The sequence below is a fragment of the Oncorhynchus kisutch genome, linkage group LG13 (genome assembly GCF_002021735.2).
Source record: "Oncorhynchus kisutch isolate 150728-3 linkage group LG13, Okis_V2, whole genome shotgun sequence".
In the NCBI taxonomy this organism is placed as follows: domain Eukaryota; kingdom Metazoa; phylum Chordata; class Actinopteri; order Salmoniformes; family Salmonidae; genus Oncorhynchus; species Oncorhynchus kisutch.
The window spans coordinates 11,190,926-11,216,581 of record NC_034186.2 but is presented as its reverse complement, the minus strand read 5'-3'; the positions used below and the strand labels follow the sequence as shown (position 1 = coordinate 11,216,581).

At 44.4% G+C, this 25,656-nt stretch overlaps 1 protein-coding gene across 2 annotated transcripts in view; it reads right to left on the bottom strand.

Annotated features, from left to right (window-relative positions):
* pde4dip (phosphodiesterase 4D interacting protein) overlaps nt 1–25,656 on the bottom strand; it is a 157,288-nt gene that overhangs the window by 104,362 nt on the left and 27,270 nt on the right. The gene's annotated exons all lie outside the window — the stretch shown is intronic.

The window sequence follows — 25,656 nt, the reverse complement described above, 5'->3', positions numbered from 1 at the left end:
CCACCCAGGAGGGGACTTAGTGATTTGGAGGCCATCCACCCAGGAGGGGACTTGGTGATTTGGAGACCATCCACCTAGAATTGGACTTAGTGATTTGGAGGACCCAGGCAGAGGCCAGTCTGAGCCCCCCCCCCCCCCCCCCCTTATTCCCGCAGATTTTTTTATGATCTTTTAATGTGCCATGAACACAACCAGTCACAATGTTTTCATCTAATTGTCAAACAAATCACTTCAAAAAGTAGGTTACCTTGGCACATTCATCCAAAATAATCCCAGCATCCGAGCAGTACACCGTGCACCCGCCAACTTTCTTTCAATTCGCAAGTGGCTGAAACTATCTCACCAGAGAAAGCATCCGAGCGAAACAGTGACTCTCTGTCTTAGTATGTGTAGCCCATGTATCTGATGCTGTCTGGCCAGAAACAGTATGACATATTATTTTTGGCCAGACAGCAACAGATACATGGGCTACACATACATGTCCTCTGCCTCGACCATGATGGCAGTGTTATTACATCCCCAAAAGTTAAGGATAAAAACTGCAGCCATTAACCCCACAACCCTCCGCCCCACACCAGTGCACATACAGGCAGAAACTACAAAACACCTAAACAAGTTGAACTGGAACCAGAAATGCTGAGACAACACTGTGTATGTATATCTAGAGTGACGCATATGAGATGTGAACGTCAACAACCATGAAGTTACTAGACGCTATCTGATCAGAAGGGGGTGCTATAGCACCACTCTCCTGCCCTGTTCACCTGAGTTAGTGGAAAAACTACACTCTGGACCCCGGAATGCTTCACTGATCCAAGGATATTTTTAGGAGCTATCAAGCTCTGGCTGTCGCTGTGGAATTCCAGACTGGGAACTGGGAACTGGCGCTCAGACGAGTAGCGCTGTCCTGTGGGCCGTGAGGGGTAGAAGGGTAGTGGAGGAGAAGGAAAGACACTAAAACAGATTGACTCACACACACACACACACACACACACACACACACACACACACCAATGAGATGGTGTATGAAAAGTAGACCATACAAACAGTAAGCAAACAAGACTGCAATGGCTAGGCCAGGACAGTGACGGAGTGGCTGAGACACAAACAGGTCAGAGAATGATCATCATGTGTGACAACACTGTATTCCATCATATAGGATACAGCAGAGCTGTAGGGAGAGAAACCCAGTCCAGTCCACCCATTACAATCAATACAATATATTTAATCTGTCATAATGTATAGGCTACAGCAGAGCTGGAGAGAAAACCAGAACACCCATAACACACGACAACCCAATTAGAGCTCATTCAGAAGAGATCATTGAATGTATTACCAAACCAGCTGTATGTAAAAATAAACCATCCCTATTCTATCAATGTACTTTCCCATTCCGACGTCTGCTCATCCCTTTCCGATGTCTGCTTATCCCTTTCCCTTTCTGATCATCCCTTCTCCTTTCTGCTCATCCCTTTCCCTTTCTGCTCATCCTTTTCCCTTTCTGCTCATCCCTTTCCCTTTCTGATCATCCCTTTCCCTTTCTGCTTATCCCTTTCCCTTTCTGATCATCCCTTTTTCTTTCTGCTCATCCCTTTCCTTTTCTGCTCATCCCTTTCCCTTTCTGCTCATCCCTTTCCCTTTCTGCTCATCCCTTTCCCTTTCTGATCATCCCTTTTCCTTTCTGCTCATCCTTTTCCTTTCTGCTCATCCCTTTCCCTTTCTGCTCATCCCTTTCCCTTTCTGCTCATCCCTTTCCCTTTCTGCTCATCCCATTTCCTTTCTGATCATCCCTTTCCCTTTCTGATCATCCCTTTCCGATGTCTGCTCATCCCTTTCCCTTTCCGATCATCCCTTTTCCTTTCTGATCATCCCTTTCCCTTTCTTCTCATCCCTTTCCCTTTCTGCTCATCCCTTTTCCTTTCTGATCATCCCTTTTCCTTTCTGATCATCCCTTTCCCTTTCTGCTCATCCCTTTCCCTTTCTGCTCATCCTTTTCCTTTCTGCTCATCCTTTTCCCTTTCTGCTCATCCCTTTTCCTTTCTGCTCATCCCTTTTCCTTTCTGCTCATCCCTTTTCCTTTCTGCTCATCCTTTTCCTTTCTGATCATCCCTTTCCCTTTCCCTTTCTGCTCATCCCTTTCCCTTTCTGCTCATCCCTTTCCCTTTCTGATCATCCCTTTCCCTTTCTGATCATCCCTTTTCCTTTCTGCTCATCCCATTCCCTTTCTGCTCATCCCTTTCCCTTTCTGCTCATCCCTTTCCCTTTCTGCTCATCCCTTTCCCTTTCTGCTCATCCCATTTCCTTTCTGATCATCCCTTTCCCTTTCTGATCATCCCTTTCCGATGTCTGCTCAACCCTTTCCCTTTCCGATCATCCCTTTTCCTTTCTGATCATCCCTTTCCCTTTCTGCTCATCCCTTTCCCTTTCTGCTCATCCCTTTTCCTTTCTGATCATCCCTTTTCCTTTCTGATCATCCCTTTCCCTTTCTGCTCATCCCTTTCCCTTTCTGCTCATCCTTTTCCTTTCTGCTCATCCTTTTCCCTTTCTGCTCATCCCTTTTCCTTTCTGCTCATCCCTTTCCCTTTCTGCTCATCCCTTTCCCTTTCTGCTCATCCTTTTTCCTTTCTGCTCATCCTTTTCCCTTTCTGCTCATCCCTTTTCCTTTCTGCTCATCCCTTTTCCTTTCTGCTCATCCCTTTTCCTTTCTGCTCATCCTTTTCCTTTCTGATCATCCCTTTCCCTTTCTGCTCATCCCTTTCCGATGTCTGCTCATCCCTTTCCCTTTCTGCTCATCCCTTTCCCTTTCTGCTCATTGTCTAGTGACAGTACTACATGAGATGGCGCGCATGCAGACATTTTCCAGAGTCCTGTACCAACTTTTAAATTGTACCCCACAGTTTTTTTTTACTGGGGTGAATCTAACCATCCATTATTACAATCAGACTGGATTAAAGCCGTGCAGATAAATATGTGAGTTGTGAAAGGCTCCTACGGCGCACCAGCCACATCTTATAGACATTTTCCAGCAGTGACTTCCCTCCCTTGTCAAGCAGAGCCGAGCCGCGTCCCATTCCCAACCCCGCTACCCCCCTAATTTGCATTTCCCATAGACCGCTATTGTGTTTCCATGGTGACCCTTGTCAATGGCAGTCATAACAGCTTACTAACCCCTTCCTCCATGTGTCAGAAGCAGTTTGGGGAACAGCAGTCAGCAGCCACCCGACATAGGAGAGACGAGAGAGGCGGGAGGCAGTATTCCACCCGACATAGGAGAGAGGAGAGAGGCGGGAGGCAGTATTCCACCCGACATAGGAGAGAGCAGAGAGGCAGGAGGCAGTATTCCACCCGACATAGGAGAGAGGCGGGAGGCAGTATTCCACCCGACATAGGAGAGAGGAGAGAGGCGGGAGGCAGTATTCCACCCGACATAGGAGAGAGGCGGGAGGCAGTATTCCACCCGACATAGGAGAGAGGAGAGAGGCGGGAGGCAGTATTCCACCCGACATGGGAGAGAGGAGAGAGGAGAGAGGCAGGAAACAGTCTTGCACCCAACATAGGAGAAAGGAGGCAGTAATAAGAGGTAAATTATGCAGCTAGATAGTCTCCTGCCTCAGTCTCTGACAGGGCCTGGACCATAGGGTTGTCTCAGTCTCTGACTCTACTCTTCACAGAAGAGACCTACAGTAGGGTTACAATGCAGCTATAATATTTGCATATGGTTCTTTAATTAGAATGTTGTTTTCAAACTAAATGTGCAACAAGACACCAGAAAATTAACCACAAGAAAAACTGTGAAGGAAGGAGAAGGGGAATCTTAGAGGAAGTACAGTTGTGTGGTGTGAGTTGAGGACTGAATGGCTGTAAGTCAGCTCGCCATATAAAACTAGTGCTTGTTGAGTTGAGTCAGAACGTCCCTGTCGATAAGGCCAACACTGAGTAGAATGACACAACCACCTTAATGGGAAATAGAGTAGACCACACAACATACTGAGGTTAGAGACACTTTTCACTCCAAATCCTCATCATTAAATGAGTTATACAGTCTGACAAGGACTTTTCCAAACTGCCAATATACTGTATCTGTAATAATATACATGGTCCTTCTGCGTTTACACTATAAATAAATAGTAAATAATAATAAATTATGCATTAACAAATGGAAAAAGGCCATGTGTGCTATTGGTCGCATGCTGTTAATTACATCAAGCCAAGTTTAACAACCATGTAAAATTATTTTTATGGGTCAGCGCTTCTGTTTATTTAATTATTACCGCTTACATCGCAAGTTCCATAATTATGCATATAAAAATTGGGCAGACAACCACTGTTTGGAGTCTATTTATAAGGAAAATAAATTAAGCATAAAATGTTCAGTTCCGCTGTATCCAGGGAAACAAATGCCAAGGCAACAGTACTGACTTTTACTGCGATGGGATGTGATGTAAAGTCATGTGATGTAAAGTCATGTTTGAGTTTTATCAAAGTATGCTTGAATAGGTGCAGCACAGACAAGAGTCCCCAGATATCTTTGAATAGAGCTAATTAACTTAAAAGTGTGGCGTACTAAATCATATATAACATTAAAAACAACAGTCCCTGCACTCTGAATCAGTAACCCCAGGGTAACACAATGTGTGCAGATCTTTACTAAACGTAAATAAAATCCATTATTAATCCTTGACCAGATAGAACAAACACTTCTTGGCTGCCTCCGTCTGTCAGTCGACTTTTGCTGCCATGGTAACGCGATGGAAGTCACAGAGAGGGTGATATCACTTTTACTTCTTCCCCTCTCTCATCAAGCAGCATGTCCCCTCCCTCTCTTCCCCCTTCTCTTCATCTCTCCCCTCTCTCCATCCTTCTCTCTGTTTCTCTGTTAAATCCATCCCAGATGTGGTGGCAGAGCATGGTGCCAGTGGTATGTGAGTGGAGGAGGGAGTAGTGTAATGGGGTGGGTTGGGCCCTCTCCCTCTGCCAGCTTCCCATCAGGGGTACGTACACTGGTACTGAGGGAGGGAGAGGGGATGGGTGGTGGAGGATCACTTTCCAGCCCGCCTGCCAACCCCCCACTGCACTGCAGCCCTTAAGGTACATCACCCTCCCTGCTCCCAACCATGGCCAGAAAAACAGACCCAACACTGACTAACCTGCCCGTAAACCCTACCACACAACACCTATAGCTATCCAGAAACACACACACTCACACACACACACACACACACACACACACACACACACACACACACACACACACACACACACACACACACACACACACACATGCAAAATGCACACACACACTCACACACACACACACACACACACACACACACACACACACACACACACACACACACACACACACACTCACACACACATAAACACACACACACACACACACACACACACACACACACATAAACACATGCAAAATGCACACACACATACTCACACACATGAACACATGCAAAATGCACACACACACACACACACACACACACACACACACACTCACACACACACACACACACACACACACACACAAAAACACACACACACACACATAAACACATGCAAAATGCACACACACACACACACACACACATAAACACACACACACACACACATAAACACATGCAAAATGCACACACACACACTCACACTTTACATTACTTTCCCACACAAACCTATCCCGTACCCCTGCCTCTCCACAGGCCTTCTCATACAACCCACGCCCTTGCTGCCTGCTGTGCTCTACGGGACCTGGACGGGGCCTGGACGGGGGCAGAACCCAGCAGTGCTGGAAAAGAGCGGGTCACACGCTAGGTCTTAGAGAGCCGTTGCCTCCGGCGTCAGTGTTTGGTTACAGGCGTCGCTGCGTTTCCATGGGTACTTACAGTACTTCTACGCCTGTTGTTTTGGGCTTAATGATGCCAAGTAAGAAGTAGACATAAAATTAAACAGGATTTATGCAACAACAAAAAGTAGGACACAAACACTTGGTATAGCTGTGTGGTCAGACTACGCCTGTAGTCTGTAGTTCATATGTCCAGAGACTGACTCTGGGTTAAAGAGTCCACTGACTGCTCTGGGTTAAAGAGGCTATTGACTGCTCTGGGTTAAAGAGGCTATTGGCTGCTCTGGGTTAAAGAGGCTATTGACTGCTCTGGGTTGAAGAGGCTATTGGCTGCTCTGGGTTAAAGAGGCTATTGACTGCTCTGGGTTAAAGAGGCTATTGGCTGCTCTGGGTTAAAGAGGCTATTGGCTGCTCTGGGTTAAAGAGGCTATTGGCTGCTCTGGGTTAAAGAGGCTATTGGCTGCTCTGGGTTAAAGAGGCTATTGGCTGCTCTGGGTTAAAGAGGCTATTGGCTGCTCTGGGTTAAAGAGGCTATTGACTGCTCTGGGTTAAAGAGGCTATTGACTGCTCTGGGTTAAAGAGGCTATTGGCTGCTCTGGGTTAAAGAGGCTATTGACTGCTCTGGGTTAAAGAGGCTATTGGCTGCTCTGGGTTAAAGAGGCTATTGGCTGCTCTGGGTTAAAGAGGCTATTGACTGCTCTGGGTTGAAGAGGCTATTGACTGCTCTGGGTTAAAGAGGCTATTGACTGCTCTGGGTTGAAGAGGCTATTGGCTGCTCTGGGTTGAAGAGGCTATTGACTGCTCTGGGTTGAAGAGGCTATTGGCTGCTCTGAGTTAAAGAGGCTATTGGCTGCTCTGGGTTAAAGAGGCTATTGGCTGCTCTGGGTTAAAGAGGCTATTGGCTGCTCTGGGTTGAAGGGGCTATTGGCTGCTCTGGGTTAAAGAGGCTATTGGCTGCTCTGGGTTGAAGGGGCTATTGGCTGCTCTGGGTTGAAGGGGCTATTGGCTGCTCTGGGTTGAAGAGGCTATTGGCTGCTCTGGGTTGAAGAGGCTATTGGCTGCTCTGGGTTGAAGAGGCTATTGGCTGCTCTGGGTTGAAGAGGCTATTGGCTGCTCTGGGTTAAAGAGGCTATTGGCTGCTCTGGGTTAAAGAGGCTATTGGCTGCTCTGGGTTAAAGAGGCTATTGGCTGCTCTGGGTTGAAGAGGCTATTGACTGCTCTGGGTTGCTAAAATTACTGCTCCTCTCTCAGTTTAACACACACAGCTGATGTCATGTATTTTGTGGGGAAGAGAGTAACACATAGTGTAAGTAATGCAGGGCTGGACTTGCAGCGTCTTGTCTCCAGCTGCATACTGGTCTACTGGGTGTAATCAATGAGAGGAGACGTCCAGCTCTCTGTCGACGCCACGTTAGCCTCATGCTTTATATCAACCCCCCCCCCCTCCCCCCTCCCAGATACTGGAAGGTGTATTCTCGCCAGGTGCAACTCAAACATCCCAGACCGTACCATTTACTGGACGAGTGAGTTTATAAACTGGAACCAAATCCGGACTCTTGGAGCACTCTTTGGCCCGGGATCAGAAGCTCCAGCACCGGTCTTCCTGACCCAGACTGTCTGTGTTACCTGACCCCCGGAAGTGAGCCTTTCCCTCAGCAGAACGTGAAGGATGGCCCCTGGCCTGGAGCTCTGGTCGATAGTGCAGAGTGTGATACTCCCAGAGAGGGCAGCAGGGCCCTGACTCAGGAGGCTCCTGGGGCTAACACTACCGCTGCTGCTGCTGTTCGGGCTGCTGGGTAGGGACTAGGGAGGAAAGGAACCCTGTCAGCTCAGCTCTGGGCCAATAGATCCTGCCTTTGTGCATTTGTCTTTATTTCTTGCAAATTCTGAAGGTAGATGTACACTAACGTTCAAAAGTTTGGGGTCACTTAGAAATGTCTTTGTTGTTGAAAGAAAAGCACATTGTTTGTCCCTTAAAATAACATCAAATTGATCATAAATACAGTGTAGACATTGTTAATGTTGTAAATGACTATTGTAGCTGGAAAAGGCAGATTTTTGATGGAATATCTACATTGGCGTACAGAGGCCCATTATCAGCAACCATCACTCCTGTGTTCCAATGGCACGTTCTGTTAGCAATGGCACGTTGTGTTAGCAATGGCACGTTGTGTTAGCAATGGCACGTTGTGTTAGTTTATCATTTTAAAAGGCAAATTGATCATTAGAAACCCCTTTTGCAAAAAACGTGTCAGTCTATTCTTGTTCTGAGAAATGAAGGCTATTCCATGTGAGAAATTGCCAAGAAACTGAAGATCTTGTATAACGCTGTGTACTAATCCCTTCACAGAACAGCGCAAACTGAGAACAAGAATAGACTGACGAGTTTCAGAAGAAAGTTATTTGTTTCTGGCCATTTTGAGCCTGTAATCAAACCCACAAATACTGATGCTCCAGATACTCAACTAGTCTAAAGAAGACCAGTTTTATTGCTTCTTTAATCAGAACAACAGTTTTCAGCTGTGCTAACATACTTGCAAAAGGGTTTTCTAATGATGAACTTGATAAACTTGGATTAGATAACACAACGTGCCATTGGAACACAGGAGTGATGGTTGCTGATAATGGGCCTCTGTACGCCTATGTAGATATTCCATAAAAAATCAGCCGTTTCCAACTACAATAGTCATTTACAACATTAACAATGTCTACACTGTATTCCTGATCAATTTGATGCTCTTTTAATGGACAAAAAAAAAAGATTTTCTTTCAAAAACAAGGACATTTCAAAGTGAACCTAACTTTTGAACGGTAGTGTACCTCTCGGAATTTGTATTTCTCAAAAAATGATTTGCTTGTCACACGATTAGATCGACGAAAGAGACAAAGAGAGGATGAGAGAGATACTTGTGTGTATGTGCCTGTGTATGAGAGAGAAAGAGAAAGAAAAGACTTGTCTGGCCAACACAGACTTGTCTGGACACAGATCTGACATACCACACTCTTTCATACTACCCCCCCCAGACAATCCTTTATTGCGTTCCCTCCATCCAGAGGTGTGATTGCTGTGAGTCAGCCAGGCAGAAGGGGGGGGGGGGGGTTAGGCTTAAAGCAGAGAATATTGGGGATTGGAGGGTTGGAAAAAAGGAGCTAGAGAGAAAAGAAGAAAGAGAGAGAAGGAGAGAGAGAGTGAAAAAAGAGAGAGAGAGGAGAGAGAGAGAGAGAGCTAGAGAGAGAAGAAAGAAAGAGAGAGAGCGAGAGAGAGAGAAAGAGAGAGAGAGAGAAGGAGAAGGAGAGAGAAGAAAGAGAGAGAAGAAAGAGAGATAGGAGAAGGAGAGAGAGAGAAGAAAGAGAGAGAGAGAAGAAAGAAAGAGAGAGAGCGAGAGAGAGAGAAAGAGAGAGAGAGAGAGAAGGAGAAGGAGAGAGGGGAGAGAAGAAAGAGAGAGAAGAAAGAGAGAGAAGAAAGAGAGATAGGAGAAGGAGAGAGAGAGAAGAAAGAGAGAGAGAGAAGAAAGAGAGAGAGAGAAGAAAGAAAGAGAGAGAGCAGGAGACAAAGAGAGAGAGAGAGAGAAGAAGAGAGGAGAGAGAAGGAGAGAGAGAGAAGAAAGAGAGAGAGAGAAGAAAGAAAGAAGAAAGAGAGATAGAGAAGGAGAGAGAGAGAAAAAAGAGAGAGAGAGAAGAAAGAAAGAAAGAAAGAAAGAGAGAGAGAGAAAGAGAGAGAGAGAGAGCAGGGGTTGAGGATCCAAGTGGAGGGGATATGGAGAGATGGGGAGGAGGAGATGGGAAGGGGAGATGGGGAGGAGGAGATGTGGGAGGAGGAGATAGGGGAGGATATTGGTAGATGAGGAGATGGGGGATGGGATGGGGGAGATGTGGAGGAGATGGGAGAGGATATGGGGAGGAGGAGATGGGGAGGAGGAGATGCGGAGGAGGAGATGGGGGAGTTGGAGATGGGAGGAGGAGATGGGGGGTGGAGATGTGGGAGGAGGAGATAGGGGAGGATATTGGTAGGAGGAGATGCGGGAGAAGATGGGGGAGAAGATGGGGAGGAGATGGGGGAGGAGATGGGGAGGAGGAGATGGGGAGGAGGAGATGCGGAGGAGGAGATGGGGGAGTTGGAGATGGGAGGAGGAGATGGGGGGGGTGGAGATGTGGGAGGAGGAGATAGGGGAGGATTTTGGTAGGAGGAGATGGGGGAGAAGATGGGGGAGAAGATGGGGAGGAGATGGGGGAGGAGATGGGGAGGAGGAGATGGGGGAGGATATGGGGAGGTGGAGATGGGGAAGGAGGAGATGGGGAGGATGAGATGGGGGAGGATATGGGGAGGAGGATATGGGGAGGAGGTGCAGCGCAGGCGAGGGGGATATATGACCTTCATCAGTCTCACTTGCAGAACAGAAGGATCACATCAGTGTACTTAAGAAGATGTTAAAGACCACATCTTCAATCATACAGACATCTGATTGAGCTCCTCCATCTCTGCATCTCCTCCACTCAATCATCCTCCACTCAATCACCCTCCCCATACACAGCCTGTCATCATCTGAGGTGAGAAACTAAATAGAGCCTCAATAGGTCTCTAATGTCCTAGTTCAGGAATCCCCTCAAAGTAATTTTGGCTGTAGCAGGATCAGAGAGAGGGGGTGGAGAGATGAAGAGAGAGACAAAGACATTGGGAGAAGATGGGGTATAGAGGGTGAGAGAGAGAGAGAGAGAGAGAGAGAGAGAGAGAGAGAGAGAGAGAGAGAGAGAGAGAAAGAGAGAGAGATGGAGAAAGAGAGCGAGAGGATGAGCTAACCATCTGTAGTTACATGCTGCTGCTATGCTGTTTTCTGACTGTTGGCTGTGTGATTGGAAAAGTTTTTGTCTCTGCTGGAGAGTCAGGAAATGATACCACTAAGGTACTCTGTCAGGTTTGGTCTCTGCTGGAGAGTCAGGAAATGATACCACTAAGGTACTCTGTCAGGTTTGGTCTCTGCTGGAGCGTCAGGAAATTATCCCACTAAGGTACTCTGTCACTAGGTCTGAGGGTTGAAAGTGGATGGCCATCAAAACAAGGGTGAATCAAAAACACACCGACACACACACTCCATATCCTTGCCCTACTATCTCTATCTGTACACACCATCATCTTTCAGACTAGAGAAATCAATCGCTGCTCTTACTTCTAATTGATGAGAGTTTATCTACACAGGGAGTCTGTGTTGTCACGTCCAACTAAATACTTTCCATGGGTTTGTGTAAGCAACCATAAACACATTGCAGGTAATTATAAAAGCATGCATTTAATGTTACAGGGAAAGGTCTGCTTTGTGGAAAAGTGCTGCTGTTCCCAGGGCCATATTTCCCAGAGTACATCTGTCTCTGGTTCTGTGTGTTTATGGAGGGTCTAAATGATGGTATCGAGTTCTCTCCCACCCAAACCACAGCCAACTGTCATGAACCCTCTCCACCAGCCACTTTTGTCTCTCACAGACGTGTAACCCAATCTTTCCCTGAGTTTCTCTCTCTTTGCTCGAATTCATTTCAGACGAACAGGGAGAGTAGTTTTGATAAAACAAACATAAACTGGGTGGAACAAACAATGTGTTTTCGCCACAAAGAGAAAGAGGAGGAAGGAAACGCCGCCGGAGAAGCAGTTTTGTGAATGAAGCCCAGCTGAAACAGAACAGAGAGGAATGGGGTACCAGGTCCATACACCTCAAAATGTGTGTGTGTGTGTGTGTGTGTGTGTGTGTGTGTGTGTGTGTGTGTGTGTGTGTGTGTGTGTGTGTGTGTGTGTGTGTGTGTGTGTGTGTGTGTGTGTGTGTGTGTGTGTGTTACATACACAAACCACAGAAACTGTGCTTCTCTCTGAAGAGTGCAGTGCCCAATACATCCAAAAGATGGCAACAGGAGAGAGCTAGTATGGTGGTATACTGGTGGTATGGTGGTATACTGGTGGTATGGTGGTATGATGGTATACTGGTGGTATGATGGTATGATGGTATACTGGTGGTATGGTAGTATGGTGGTACACTGGTGGTATGATGGTATGATGGTATACTGGTGGTATGGTAGTATGGTGGTACACTGGTGGTATGGTGGTATACTGGTGGTATGGTGGTATACTGGTGGTATGGTGGTATACTGGTGGCATGGGGGTAGACTGGTGGTATGGTGGTATGATGGTATGATGGTATACTGGTGGTATGATGGTATGATGGTATACTGGTGGTATGGTAGTATGGTGGTACACTGGTGGTATGGTGGTATACTGGTGCTAAGATGGTATGATGGTATACTGGTGGTATGGTAGTATGGTGGTATACTGGTGGTATGGTGGTATACTGGTGGTATGGTGGTATACTGGTGGTATACTGGTGATATACTGGTAGTATGGTGGTATGGTGGTATGATGGTATGGTGGTATACTGGTGGTATGGTAGTATGGTGGTACACTGGTGGTATGGTGGTAAACTGGTGGTATGGTGGTAAACTGGTGATATGGTGGGATGGTGGTATACTGGTGGTATACTGGTGGTTTACTGGAAGTATGGTGGTATACTGGAGGTCTGGTGGTTTACTGGAAGTATGGTGGTATACTGAAGGTATGGTGGTCTGGTGGTATACTGGAAGTATGGTGGTATACTGGTGGTCTGCTGGTATGGTGGGCTGGTGGTATACTGGTGGTCTGGTGGTATACTGGTGGTATGGTGGGATGGTGGTATACTGGTGGTATACTGGTGGTTTACTGGAAGTATGGTGGTATACTGGAGGTCTGGTGGTTTACTGGAAGTATGGTGGTATACTGGAGGTCTGGTGGTTTACTGGAAGTATGGTGGTATACTGGTGGTCTGGTGGTTTACTGGAAGTATGGTGGTATACTGGAGGTATGGTGGTCTGGTGGTTTACTGGAAGTATGGTGGTATACTGGATGTCTGGTGGTTTACTGGAAGTATGGTGGTATACTGGAGGTCTGGTGGTTTACTGGAAGTATGGTGGTATACTGGAGGTATGGTGGTCTGGTGGTATACTGGAAGTATGGTGGTATACTGGTGGTCTGCTGGTATGGTGGGCTGGTGGTATACTGGTGGTCTGGTGGTATACTGGTGGTATGTTGGTCTGGTGGTATACTGGAGGTATGGTGGTATACTGGTGGTATGGTGGTCTGGTGGTCTGGTGGTATACTGGAGGTATGGTGGTATACTGGTGGTATGGTGGTATACTGGTGGTATGGTTGTCTGGTGGTATACTGGAGGTATGGTGGTATACTGGTGGTATGGTGGTATACTGGTGGTATGGTGGGATTCTGAAGTTATGGTGGTATGGTGGTCTGGTGGTCTGGTGGTCTGGTGGTCTTGTGGTATGGTGGTATACTGGTGGTATGGTGGTATACTGGTGGTCTGGTGGTATGGTGGTCTGGTGGTCTGGTGGTATGGTGGTCTGGTGGTCTGGTGGTATACTGGTGGTATGGTAGTATACTGGTAGTATGGTTGTATACTGGTGGTATTGTGGTATACTGGTAGGATGGTGGTATACTGGTGGTATGGTGGTATACTGGTAGTATGGTGGTATACTGGTGGTATTGTGGTATACTGGTAGGATGGTGGTATACTGGTGGTATGGTGGTATACTGGTAGTATGGTGGTATACTGGTGGTATTGTGGTAAACTGGTGGTATTGTGGTATACTGATGGTATTGTGGTATACTGGTAGTATGGTGGTATGCTGGTGGTATTGTGGTATACTGGTGGTATTGTGGTATGGTGGTATACTGGTGTGTACTACAGTATAACCATCGTAATGTAAAATATTTAAACCCATTAAGAGTCTTAAGAGTCTGGCAGAACTTGGCGTCGTCACTAGTTACCACAGCCACAAAGTAAAGTATGGCTAAATACGGCCTATTTCTACAATTTCTCTTCCTAAAATCTGATTTTAAACTCATGCTTAACCATTACCTTAAATAAAAACCAAAAGTTTGTTTTCATGATAATTTTTTACAATATAGTACATTTTGACTTTGTGGCTGTGGTAGCCCTGAACTTGACCCCAGTGGTGTCTACAATGGATAGAGTGTGTGAATCCATGTATAAGATACTGTGCACGGTACAGAGTATGCAATGTAATGTATGTACAGGGCTAGTAGTATAACACAGATGTCAGCTGGATGGATGGATAGATGGATGGATGGATGGATGGAAGGATGGATGGATGGATGGAAGGAAGGAAGGAAGGAAGGAAGGAAGGAAGGAAGGAAGGAAGGAAGGAAGGAAGGAAGGAAGGAAGGAAGGTGGGAAGGAAGGAAGGAAGGTGGGAAAGAAGGAAGGATGAATGGATATATGATGTGTGTAACCATGTGTAATGTATGTACAGGGCTAGTAGTATAACACAGATGTCAGCTGGATGGATGGATGGAAGGAAGGAAGGTGGGAAGGAAGGAAGGAAGGATGAATGGATATATGATGTGTGTAACCATGACAGTATCCTTCTTTGGATGGACAGTGAGTTGAAGTCATATTAGTCTACTCTATTCAATTCTACAGTACTCTGTAATGCCTGGACACATGTACAGTACATCTGATGTATCTGTGTGTGCGCTGCAGCCATGCCCTCCTTTGTTGTCCATCGACAGAAAATCAAAGGGACACAGAGCCATGCCCAAGGGCCCCATTGACTGCACTGAACCATCAGCTGGCACGATGGGACTGTAACGTCACTGTATAATAGGGTCTGGGGTGAGGGGAGGGTGGTGAGGATAGGGGTGAGGAGCTGGGAGGGGGTGAGAGGCACAGTCTCTGCTCCCATTGTTTCCCATAATCGGCACATCTGTAGAACTCAATAACTAAACTATGCACACACGGACACACACACACGGACACACACACACGCACACACACACACACACAATAAAGCCTCGAGTTCCTTGTTAGGAAGGATCAAAGGTTTGCCGATCCCTGGTGCAATAAATACTGTTAAACTCTATCCTTTCCTGGGGTGCCTCCCTTACTGCTCTGACAGAGACATACAGCTGGCTGCTCTCCTTTCATTCAGCCCTGGAACTGGAAGAGCAGAGAATCTCTCCCTCTGCGTGGCTCTCCCCCGTGAGCTGCGTGGCTCTCCGTGAGCTGCGTGACTCTCCGTGAGCTGCGTGGCTCTCCGTGAGCTGCGTGACTCTCCGTCGTGAGCTGCGTGACTCTCCGTCGTGAGCTGCGTGACTCTCCGTCGTGAGCTGCGTGACTCTCCGTCGTGAGCTGCGTGACTCTCCGTCGTGAGCTGCGTGACTCTCCGTGAGCTGCGTGGCTCTCCGTGAGCTGCGTGACTCTCCGTCGTGAGCTGCGTGACTCTCCGTCGTGAGCTGCGTGACTCTCCGTGAGCTGCGTGACTCTCCGTCGTGAGCTGCGTGACTCTCCGTCGTGAGCTGCGTGACTCTCCGTCGTGAGCTGCGTGACTCTCCGTCGTGAGCTGCGTGACTCTCCGTCGTGAGCTGCGTGACTCTCCGTGAGCTGCGTGGCTCTCCGTGAGCTGCGTGACTCTCCGTCGTGAGCTGCGTGACTCTCCGTCGTGAGCTGCGTGACTCTCCGTGAGCTGCGTGGCTCTCCGTGAGCTGCGTGACTCTCCGTGAGCTGCGTGACTCTCTGCTGTGGTCACTAACATTAAAGGAGCAGTGCAGGAAAAAAAACAGGATTTTCCTGTTTTAAAAATATATATTTTTCTACACTATGAGGTTGAAATAACTCTGAAATTGTGAAAATTATGATAATTCCCTTTTTGTGTAAGAGCCGTTTAAATTTTTTTTTTAAAGAAGGCATTTCAGGCTGTTCAGGTGGGATGGAGTATTTGACCCAGATCATGACATCACAATCTGATCAGATTGTTCTGAAAAAATGACCAGTCATGCCTGTTTACCTAACTGGCTCCCATGTTATTAACTTAAAAGGCCTCTCTAGGACACAGCATCCACTGAAAAGTTAATGGCTATGAATTGAAATAGCAGCACAGTATTTGTACTAAGAGACATTGACACAATTGAATCCAGAAAAACTGCAGAATCTCCTCATTTCAAAGAGTTAAGAAGTATATTGTCAGCACATCCTTACTTTGTGAAATGGCTGTCTTTACTACCGAGTTTCGAGCAAAATTGCCAATTAATGTATAACAGGTTGCTGCTGTGTGTCTTTAGGAGGCAGAGCTGGCCTTCCTTTTCTCCATCCTACCTTTCTCTGACAAATTAAATATGCATTCATCTGGTTCCTATTACCCGCTCGTTAGGGATAATTGGGGTGGTATTGACAAACAGTATGACCCACTTCTGACTGCATGGCTCTGGTTGAGCTGAGTTGTTTTTCATTAGAGCACGTGCTTTTCTTATTAGATCAATTCAGATGGAACCTGATCGTGCCTTATTGAACGTGACCCTGAGCTGAACTAGGCAGGGCTAGAATGGGTTGGGTCAGATACGTTATATACCTGGCCATATTAAGTCCAGTCCAATCCAGTCCAACCCTGTCCTGCACAACATCCACAGCCGGAGCTGCAGAAGTGTCTTTAACGAGAAGTTTGATGGTTCAATTCTAATGTTTCATAGGCAGTGAAAATATTTTCACAGGGGTGGAGAGGTTACTTGAGCAAAGTTGTAAAATAAAAAGAACAACTCTGATGGTGTTTTAAAATGGGATTACTGCCATTCCACTGGATCACAAGATCTGGTTGGAGAAAAGGATTGTAGAAACACACTTAATAATCCCCATGAAGAATTGAAAAAGTCCTGAGTAAATGTAGGGCCATTACCTATGATCTCAATCAGTCAGCCCTGCAGGATGAGTCTGAGTCACTATGGACAGACAGACAGTTTGGAGAAACAACTTATGACCCATATGACACCGTTTTCCATATATAGTGCGCTACTTTAGACCATAGCCCTATGGGCCCTGGGTAGTGCACTGTATAAGGAATAGGGTTATGGGCCCTGGGTAGTGCACTGTATAAGGAATAGGGTTATGGGCCCTGGGTAGTGCACTGTATAAGGAATAGGGTTATCGGTCCTGGTCTAAAGTAGTGCACTGTATAAGGAATAGGGTTATGGGTCCTGGTCTAAAGTAGTGCACTGTATAAGGAATAGGGTTATGGGCCCTGTGTAGTGCACTGTATAAGGAATAGGGTTATGGGCCCTGGTCTAAAGTAGTGCACTGTATAAGGAATAGGGTTATGGGTCCTGGTCTAAAGTAGTGCACTGTATAAGGAATAGGGTTATGGGCCCTGGTCTAAAGTAGTGCACTGTATAAGGAATAAGGTGCCATTTGAGACAGAAAAACAGAGCAGAATGTTCCTTCTTTCTGAAATAATGATATTACTGGGTGGGTGGCTGGGGAGGTTGGGTTGGTCATGCAACCTGGTAGTTATCGCAGAATCTTTAGAGTGGACGACAGAGAGAGAGTGTGAGATGGATAAATAGAGAGAAAGAAGAGAAGAGAGACAGAGAGAAAGAAGAGAAGAGAGGAAGAGACAGAGCTATAGACTAAAAAAAGGTTGGATCAGCTTAGGTGGCCATGTCGAGACAGAGTCTGATGTTGATTAGAGTCAGGTGTTGCTCTGCTCCTGGTCTTCCTCTTTCTCTCTGCAACCAATCAGACCATTTACACGGCAGGATCCTAACAGATCAGTCATACACGCTTACTGTCCCAAGAAGAACCTGTCTGCTGTACCAGCACAACCTCAATATTTCAACACCACAGCATTTTAATCTTCCACTTCCAGGAAACCTCTCATTGGAAATACATGGTGACACATGGGCGCAGCACAATGTTCCAGATTATTTGCTTTTCTTCTCTAATTCATTTCTCTCTCTCTCCTTCTCACTTGTTTTCTGGCTAGCAGGTGGGTTTTCTCTGGTATGTGACGAGGAGTGGAGTAGGTGTGAGAGTGCTCTATCTCTCTCTCAATTTCAATTAAATTCAAATAGGCTTTGAATTGAATTAGTTTGAACTTTTAGTACTGTTACAATGAAGTGAAGAGCAGTGGAGTCTGCTGAGGGGAGGACAGCTCATAATAATGGCTGGAACAGAGCGAATGAAATGGCATCAAACACATGGAAACCATGGAAACCATGTGTTTGATGTACTTGACACCATTCCACTGAGCTCGTCCTCCCCAATTACGGTGCCAAAACATTCTGTGGAGAAGAGTGTACTAAAGTTATGTAAATGATTGGGCCAATAAAGGTATTTTTAAAATGAAAACTGTCTCTGTCTCTCTGTCTATCCGAGGCCTGTTGTGCACATGTCCCCCTCCCCAGCCCAACCCAGAGCATCTGATTTCAGACCTGTTTTTGATTACAGACTGATCTGGTCATTACCAGCCCAGTGAGAGACTCTATAAAAGAATAACAAATGGAGAATATCAAACAGTCCGTCAGTAATGGGTTAGTACAGGCAGCACATCCATCTTAAACACACCTAGCAACACAACCATAGAGTGTGACTAACATGACATATTTGTCTTCAGTATATCAGAGAGCTTATAGCTACAGGATATCATATACAATCTTGGATGCATATATTATCCTTTAACCAATACAATTCCTGATTGAGTGACGGAACATTTGACTTCTGTCCATACTGTAGACTATAGACTCTAGATCAAGAGCCTTCTGATAGCTAGATGTCCAAACATAACGTTCCCAGAGTTTTCAGTGTCATTGAGACAGTAACCCAGGTCCCAGTGTAACAGTCAGTGCTTGGTTGGCCTGGCCAGTCGTCTCCCCTGGCAGCCCCGTGCTACATATTTACACTGTGATTCAGACTACAGGGATATATTACAGCTGGCATATCAAACACAGAGGATACCTTTAATCATACGCACTCCTTTCTCCATTCTCTAAGTAACAAACTGCCATCAGTTCTACCTGCCACTCAGGTGTCATCGGCCAACATGTAACTCAATAGCTCGTGTCTCGTTAAATCTGCAAATCTGAGTATCAGCTGTTGCAAAGTCATTGGTCAGATCCCACCGGGATGTAATTTGTCAACATATTGTGACGTGGAATCTACATGGAAAATGCTTTGGATTTGAAGAACAAAAAATGTTTTGAGGTGAAATTTCAACCACAGGATTATGTCATCATGTTAACCAAATTCCAACACAGACAAACCTTGTATAAAATATGAATATGAATATAAAATATAAATATTGAATTTGTACCTTTAAATCAATGCCAGATTTTCCACACTAAATCCATTATCGGGAAAAAAGGAAAGGCTGGGCAGCACCTCCTACTCGAGAGTTGATGTATCTACAGCTACCTTTTGGGTTCCTGTTCAAGGTTTTCACCAAGGCCAATCCTGCTTAGCTATGATGTTTGTCACTGTCTATTACCATTATGCAATCGTGACAATGATTGCTTAGATATCTCCACTTAAAAATGTAAATGATTCAATGTTGCTATCGAAGTCTTTCCAACGGGTACGTTTAAAAGAGCAAATGAAATGTGACTTTATCAATCATCAATGGTGCTATTTAGGCCTATAAAGCATTTGCAGTCAAGGACAGCAATTGTTTGCATTCAATGCAGAACTCAACAAACAATAGACCAGCGTTTGTTCTTGATAAAAAAGGGCCGTAGGTGGTGGGCGTGGCAGGGGGCGTTAGATTCCCTTCTCCATCTCATTCTTTGGTTGAAATGGAGACGTGAATCCAACATATGAATGATTAATTTGTAGATAAACTGGAATTAAAGCCAGACTAAGTCAAGTAGTACAGATGGAACTATCCAAGCAGAAGATACATCTCCTTTAAATGTTGATAATGGTTGTGTTGACAACCAAACACAATTCAATATCCCTTTTGAAATACAATAAATAGCCTATTAACTACCCCATGGAGCTGGTTGAGAGAATGCCAAGAGTGTGCAAAGGGTGGCTACTCTGAAGAATCTAAAATATAAAATATATTCTGATTTGTTTAACACTTTTTTGGTTACTACATGATTCCATATGTGTTATTTCATAGTTTTGATGTCTTCACTACTATTCTACAATGTAGAAAATAGTAAAAATAAAGACAAATCCTTGAGTAAGTTGGTGTGTCCAAAATGTTGACTGGTAGTGTGTATATATATATATAAAACCATACCATCCCTCCCTAAGTAATGCAGAAGACACATTTCAGTTGAAGGCATTCAGTTGTACAACTGACTAGGCCCCCTTTCCCTTTCCCTAATTGGAGTAAACTAATGGACAACAAGACTTAGGCTTCTACTTCCAGCTTATACACACTATATACATGTTACGGGACACAGTATAGTTTACAATAGTTATCTTTATTTGTTTTTAGTCCCATCCTTCAGCTCCACTCAACCCCTCCCATCTCTCTCTGAACACCATCCAGTCCCATCCTTCAGCTCCACTCAACCCCTCCCATCTCTCTCTGAACACCATCCAGTTTTGATTTCTATTTGCCATATATTTTTCAACTGTGCTGTGGTGTTTCACAAAAGTTCTGAACATTTCTATTCTCATAGTTCCTACAGCTTGTAAATTAAAGATACACATTTTTGTTAAGAGTATTATTATATTATTGATCAATTGACTATTACTTTTTTAAATCACCCAGCAGTTCTATTTGGGGCGGCAGGGTATCCTAGTGGTTAGAGCGTTGAACTAGTAACCGGAAGGTTGCAAGTTCAAACCCCTGAGCTGACAAGGTGCAACTCTGTCGTTCTGCCCCTGAACAGGCAGTTAACCCACTGTTCCTAGGCCGTCATTGAAAATAAGAATTTGTTCTTAACTGACTTAAATAAAGGTAAAATAAAAAATACATTTGCATAGTTAGCTTCAGGTAAATGTTGCAATTATTCAGCCATTCCTGAACCTGCGACCAAAAAACACCTGCATATGGACAGTACCAAAACAAATGAGGAAGTTAAGACTAGTTTACAAACTAATGTTACATTCAGCATTACAATGAGTAACAAATCCATGGTCACATTTTGAGGTTACTATAACTATACATTACTTCTTAAGTAATCATATAAAGCACGTGTGTTCCAGATAGAATGCGAAGGTCGCAGGTCTGTGGAGATCTACACAATTGTTGTAATAATCTGTGCAGAATCTCAAACAGCACTGATCACTTGCACCATGTACTTTTAATGTAATCTCAACTGCAGTCCAGGTCATTTGGTTCTGCTATTAGTGAAGGACAATGATAACACAAAATATCTGACATTGTATCCACATTTGAACTTTGCTGTGCTTTTAGATGGTTAATCGCATAGTGACAACACATTGGAAATTCAACTAACTTTTGGCTGTCTTTTCGAGTGGGTGAAAAAAGGTTGTAAACTCATTGATCAACGTCTCAACTAAATATTACCCAATTATCCACGTTGAAATTACATAGTGTGCCCAGTGGGATGACTGGTGGGGAGATTGGTCAGATTTATTGAGTATATTATACTGATTGGTCAGGCTGACTTTACTGTGTAGGCTATGTGGTTTTCTGTCTCTCTAACCCTGGTAAAGGAGGTTCACTTTCTTGTACAGTAATTGCAGGCTCCAGCCAGTCACTAAGTACCAGAGCCATTCAGTTTTTTTGTCTGTAATCATTTCCATATGATTCACTGGCATGGAGGGATATGTTGAAATGTACAACATAAATATCCTCTCTCTGAGTTTGAGAAAACACACACACACAAACACACATTATGTGGTGCAGCGCCTTCAGCTGTTGTAAGGCTGATTTCACTCTCACGCTGCTATGTCGTGTCTGTAACAGGATAGACATGGTATAGGACAACACAACAACAACATAAGGTACATAACAACAACAACACAACAACAACATAAGGTACACAACAACAACACAACAACAGCACAACAACATAAGGTACACAACAACAACAGCACAACAACATAAGATATACAACAACAACACAACAACAACATAAGTTAAACAACAACAACATACGGTACACAACAGCAACACAACAACACAACAACACAACAACATAAGAAACAGATCAAAACAAATACTACAACAACAACACAAGGTACACAAGGTACACAACAACAACACAAGGTACACAACAACACAACAACAACAACACAACAACAACACAGGGTACACAACAACACAACAACAACACAAGGTACACAACAACAACATAAGGTACACAACAACAATAACAACAACACAACAACACAAGGTACACAAATTACACAACAACACAAGGTACACAACAACACAACAACAACAACACAAGGTACACAAGGTACACAACAACAACAACACAAGGTACACAAGGTACACAACAACACAACAACAACACAAGGTACACAAGGTACACAACGACAACACAAGGTACACAAGGTACACAACAACACAACAACAACACAAGGTACACCAGGTACACAACAACGCAACAACAACACAAGGTACACAAGGTACACAACAACACAACAACAACAACAAAACAACAACAGAATGTACGCAACAACAACATAACAACACAAGGTACACAATGTACACAACAACACAAGGTACACAACAACAACACAAGGTACACAACAACAATAACAACAACATAAAAAAATTGAACAATAACAATAACAACAACACATTAAACACTGAACAACAACACTCCAATCCTTATCAGAGTTTTACAGCACACGGGTATTCAGGATCAACATTTTACAACCAAGCTAAATGTATATTTCAGTAACAGTTAAACAACAGTTAAGTCCTCTTCCATTACCACTTCATTATGGGAGTGAGGAGGCAGATTAATGCAAGTCAACATCCTCCATGACCGATGTCTTGATCAACTCAATATGGCGTCTCTGACCCACTGGAGAGGAACACAGATTTAAAGCTCTAGCCTGGGAACTATTACACATTCCTGCTCTAAATAGGCCTTCTCTCTGTCTCTCTCTCTCTCTCTCTATGTATATATATATATAATTTGTCATCCCATAGTAATAATATTAGCACCGCTATCTGTTAATAACTGCTGTTATTAATTTATGTTTTTGCATGTGATGTGAGTGTTTGGAGGGGAGACCCAGGAGAAAAAAAATATATATAGAGATAGAGAGAAAGACAGAGGTTGGAGGTCGTCTGTCTCTCTGTGTGTGTGTGTGTGTGTGTGTGTGTGTGTGTGTGTGTGTGTGTGTGTGTGTGTGTGTGTGTGTGTGTGTGTGTGTGTGTGTGTGTGTGTGTGTGTGTGTGTGTGTGTGTGTGTGTGTGTGTGTGTGTGAGAGAGAGAGGAGAGAAGAGAAGAGAGCCAACTATCCTTAGAGAGAGGATGTGGCACCAGATCAGCAGGAAGGCGAGTTGTAGTCTCTAGGTATTGATCCTTTGCCACTCAGCCAGAGTGCTGCTGCTGTTACTGCTGCTCCAGAGAAACATGATCCATCTGTCCTATGTATACACACCAGTTACCAAGGGCAACCAGGGCTGAGATCCACATTGATGTTTGAATGAAGGCATACATAGATTACTGTGTACATGAAGACTGTAGTGGTGGGATGATTTAAAGGGAGGTCTGGTCAATCAGGACACAGACAGACAGCATTAATACACTACCAACACTACTAACACTACTAACACTACTAACACTACACTACTAAAGATAATATATTTTCCATTGTCATTCAAGATCAGATTAAAATAACTACTCATGTAATCAGTTGTACACTGTAACTATGAAGGTCACTCATAACATTGATACTGTCTGCTAAACAATATCCCTTCAAGCAGAAACAACCTACTAATTCCTGATGCCTCCCTTCCTGGTAAAGCTCAAGGTTATGGTCATTCGAATTAGAGAGTTGTGCTTTAGGGTCGATAATATTATCAGTGAGAACGTATCTCCTTACTGAGCGATGTTGTAACAACAGTGTTACTATAGTACTGTTAAAAGTATTACAGTGTGTTACTCTCTTGGTGTTCTACAGCATTATAATGAGCAGATGGGTTACCATCCAACAGCTTGGGGGCTAGCTAGCTAGTCACAGAGAACACTGACCTATTTTCAGACAGCAAACAAAAACTACAGCAAGAGATAGACAGAGAAAAAAAAGAGAGAGAGAGAGCGAGAGAGAGAGCAAAAGAGACAGAGAGAGAGAGAGAGAGAGCAAAAGAGACAAAGAGAGAGAGAGAGAAAGAGAGAGCAAGAGAGAGAGAGAGAGCAAGAGAGAGAGAGAGAGAGCAAGAGAGAGAGAGAGAGCAAGAGAGAGAGAGAGAGCAAGAGAGAGAGAGCGAGAGAGAGAGAGAGAGAGAGAGAGAGAGCAAAAGAGACAAAGAGAGACAAGGAGAGACAAAGAGAGAGATAGTGAGATACTTTTGTTTAGTATCTCTTTCACTTGCTTTGGCAATGTAAACATTTGTTTCCCATGCCAATAAAGAAGCTTAAATTTACAAAAAATAAATTGACAATTGAGAGAGAGAAAGACAAAGAGAGAGAGAGAGAGAGAGAGAGAGAGAGAGAGAGAGAGAGAGAGCGAGAGAGAGAGAGAGAGAGAGAGAGAGAGAAAGACAAAGAGAGAGAGAGAGAGAGAGAGCGAGAGAGAGCGAGAGAGAGAGAGAGAAAGACAGAGAGAGAGAGAGAGAGAGAGAGAGAGAGAGAGAGAGAGAGAGAGAGAGAGAGAGAGAGAGAGAGAGAGAGTGAGAGAGAGAAAGACAAAGAGAGAGAGAGAGAGCGAGAGAGCGAGAGAGTGAGAGAGTGAGAGAGAGAGAGCAAAAGAGAGAGAGAGAGAGAGCAAAAGAGACAAAGAGAGAGAGAGAGAAAGAGAGAGACATCCTAAATGGCATCCTAAATGAGATGCTCAAACTCACTAGTGCAAAATTTCAATTGGCTATATTAACACTGTTTAATTTGATCTTGAGTGTAGGTTATTTCCCTGACATTTGGAATCAAGGACTCATAACCCCAATATTTAAGAACAGAGACAAATTTGACTCTAACAATTACAGAGGCATTTGTGTGAACAGTAACCTGGGGAAGGGTTCTAAACTTCCTTAATAAGCACAATGTCTTGAGTAAAAGCCAAATTGGATTTATACCAAAACATCGCACAACTGATCATATTTACACCCTACACACCCTGATAGATAAGCATGTCCACCAAAATAATACCAAAATATACACTTGCTTTATCGACTTCCAAAAAGCATTTGATTCTATTTGGCATACAGGACTGTTCTACAAAGTTATTGAAAGTGGTGTTGGGGGTAAAACATATGACATAATTAAATCAATGTATACTGGCAATACGTGCAGCATTAAAATTGGTAAGAAAATAACAGAATTCTTTAACCAGGGGCGGGGCCTTCGCCAGGGTTGCTATCTGAGCCCTGCACTCTTCAATATTTACATTAACGAATTGGCCACTATTCTAGAAAAATCCTCAGCCCCTGGTGTTAGTCTCCACAATTCAGAAGTTAAATGCCTACTCTTCGCAGATGACCTATGCCTGCTGTCACCCACAGCACATGGCCCACAGCAGAGCCTGGACCTGCTAGAGTAGTACTGTCAGACCTGGGCCCTGGCAGTAAACCCCAAAAATACTAAAATAATGATTTTCCAGAGAAGATCCAGATCTCAGGGAATTAGACCAAAGTTCTCAATTGGTACAAAATATACAGAGTACTGTACACACTATTACTTAGGTTTTAAAATAAGCTCAACTGGACACCTTAATGAGGCAGTGAATGAGCTGAGAGAGAAAGCACGAAGGGCATTCTACGCCATTAAAAAGCTCATTCAAATTTAAATACCTATTCAAATTTGGCTAAAACTAATTGAATATGTCATTGAA